This window comes from Choloepus didactylus, chromosome Y (assembly GCF_015220235.1).
Source record: "Choloepus didactylus isolate mChoDid1 chromosome Y, mChoDid1.pri, whole genome shotgun sequence".
NCBI lineage: Eukaryota > Metazoa > Chordata > Mammalia > Pilosa > Megalonychidae > Choloepus > Choloepus didactylus.
The window spans coordinates 44638818-44641920 of NC_051335.1; the positions used below are offsets into that span (position 1 = coordinate 44638818).

The 3103-nt window shown below is 44.9% G+C and overlaps 1 pseudogene; it reads left to right on the forward strand.

Moving 5' to 3' along the window:
• The first annotated feature begins 698 nt into the window (after positions 1–698).
• On the forward strand, positions 699–1192 carry LOC119524266 (annotated as a pseudogene).
• Positions 1193–3103: the final 1911 nt, after the last annotated feature.

Here is a 3103-nt window from a genome sequence, read left to right on the forward strand (position 1 = left end):
ACTTGTGGTCAAAATTGCATGCCTCTGGGGGAGAAGGCAGATCTTTGGTAGGAAAGCCTTTCCCATGCTGCACAGGCAACTTCATACTTTGCCCCTGGGTAGAGTGAGCCTGGAACAGAAGAAAGGGAAAACGAAGTGAAATAGGCAGGTCCTTCACCATAATCACCTTTGGTATCCTTAAAGTGGTAACAACCACAATAAACACCTCAAAGTTGCAGCCGCCCCCTTTAGAATTCACACATCATTCTCATTGATAGTATCTCTTGGGATCCTTTCTCAAGACTTCCCCTAACCTCTACCTGCTTCAGATCCAGACTCCATTGCCACCTGCAGTTACACCAGACTCTAGCTTTCCACCATCTTTGGGCCTCCACACCGATTGTGGGCCTGCTTCTCTTCCTCTCCCACCAACGGAGACTTTTTGAGCACCTATGATACATCAGGCCCTGTCTTCCCTTCCTGGTTACTACTGAGATTTAATGATGTGTGGGTCTTTATGCACAGATGTGCCATTAGTTATCTCACAGAAAGAGACACATTTGGGTTATTTATCCAAGGAAGGAGGTGGCTTTCAAATAATTTACCCCACCTTGATCTAGCCACCTGGTTCCTTTTTTCCCCCAAAAAGCATGCAGCCCTGGGGAGGGGCGGCCTTTGGGGCCATTGAGACACCTGCAGATCAATTCACAGAGCTTCAGATGGAGGCGGCGCCTGACTCTGGGCCAGAACTCTGTAGCAATCTGTGGCAGGCAGCTAGAAACAAGCCATAGTTTCGTGCACCATACCTGAAGGAACCAGCTTAATTGGGACAGCTACAACAAGAAGGTGAAGCAGGCAGCCAAGAAGAAGGTGAGGAGGCAGCATATGCCTGTGCTGAATGCAGCCCTGCAAGCTGACCTGCTGGTGTACCTGCCTCCACCCTGAGATGGCTCTACCCACCCAAGCAACCAGACTACGAGGAGTCACATGAAAGCAGCAGGGGTGGCAAGCTGGAACCTTCTGGACATTAGTTCTTCCGCTTGAATATGAGGCCAACAGTGGAGAGGTTATGTCAGTTATAGTGTAACAGGACAATGATCCAGACAGAGTAAGTGAAGAGGTGTCAGGACACATGCCTCTGGATCCACCCATGCAAGAGGCCCTCAAGTTGTGCATGCAGGAGGAGATTGCAAAGCCACAGAAACAACACTGACTGGGTGAGAACACATTCTCTTCAGGCTGGTTTCACTGCAGCACTGGAAAGAATTCTACCCAGGGAGTTCATCCCCAGTTTGGGCTGCCAGAACCCATCTGTGCTGAGCTTAAGATCCTCTTGCCTACCACCCCAGTTGTTGCATCCACAGGAGAAGGAAATTGCAGGACTACCCCTGGCCAACTCCCTTGCAGTCATTCTATGCTGTATGTTGGCCCATTTCACAAGCCTATTATTCTGGAATTTTTTGAGAATTCTGTTCAGCTAGCTTGGTGTTCTGGAAGCAGATCCTCTAGGGAGAGTTGGGGTTTATGAAGCCTTGTGTCAACATGCTGCTTTCTCATTGAGGTCATATGTGGTGGGAAACCTGGCTGTTATTGTTCCACCCAGCATCACGGGCCATGTTTGCTACTTTATGGTTCTTTTCTTTTGTGTTTCTGCTGATTTCCATCTAAAACTATGTTTTCCTAGATCTTTTTTTCAGCTCTGTTTCTCTGTTCTTTCCTTCCTCTTTGCCTCAGGTAGAATGCATCAGTTCTCCTTCCACCCCCATCCCCATGACTGCCCCTTGGATGCCAATACTATGAGAGCCTTATCAAAGTTGTGGCACCTCCAGCTGCTCAGGGCTTTGCAGGTGGAGGGTTCTGAGAATCTACCTTTCTCACAAACTCTCCAGGTAATTCTTGTACCAATAAAGTGTGGGAGGCCCTTCATTTTTCAGACTCACTTGTAAGCCTGTCTCCCTCCCCTTCCATGATTTTTGCAAGTTTCTTGCATGCCCAACTTGCACGTCCTGAATAAGCGACCTAGGAAGAAGATGCTGGAGCTAAATTGCAAAGATTTCTTGCAGCAAATCTTGCCTTTATTAGGGCTATGGAATTCTAGCTTTCAACATTATCCCTAGCTGGGAATGGAATACCCCCTGCTCAAAGTAAAAGGGAATTGTCATGGGCACTCTTACGCACAAGATAAACAGCCCTTTTTAGGTTCTCGTGAATTGGAGTAGCTAGCAGTAAATACTTGAAACTATCAAACTACAACCCAGAACCCATGAATCTTGAAGACGATTGTATAAAAATGTAGCTTATGAGGGGTGACAATGAGATTGGGAAAGCCATATGGACCACACTCCCCTTTGTCTAGTTTATGGATGGAAGGCTAGAAAAATGGGGGAAGAAAAAAAAAAAGGCACCCAGTTTTCTTTTTTACTTTAATTGCTCTTTTTCACTTTAATTATTATTCTTGTTATTTTTGTGTGTGTGGTAATGAAGGTGTCAGGGATTGATATTGGTGATGAATGCACAACTATGTAATGGTACTATGAATAATCAAATGTACGATTTGTTTTCTATGACTGCATAGTATGTGAATAGATCTCAGTAAAATGAATTTAAAAAAAGGGAATTGTCAAAATAACTTGAAACTGATTCTCCAAATATAGCTTAACAGTCTTGAACATACATACAAAGGGAAATTGAACACCACCATCAATTGCCTGTTTGGAGCTCCAAATTGGAAAAATAGTCCTGAATAATACCCCAAAGGAAATGAAATGAGCCTCTTTCTACTGTACCCTCCCCTGTCCCATGCATTCTCATTTCTTGCCTCCCAAGGATGAATAAACTGAGATCGTTTGAATAAAGAACCCCCAGGAAAATATCTGCTTTCACCTAGTGAACATTTTTCCTAATGCTGGTTAAGGCTAAAGGTCTGAGAAGTCCACAAGACATCCTATACACCAAGGCTTGAAGTCAATTCAGTTTTCCATCAAGTTGGCCTAACCTCAGTGACTTGAAATGTAAGATTTAAATGAGCCTGTTAGAGCACTGAGACTTCCTGAAACCAAAGTTCCCTGCCCCAGGAGTTCTCCGCATCAGAGTCTCAACATCAGTCTGACTATTCCATCTCTTT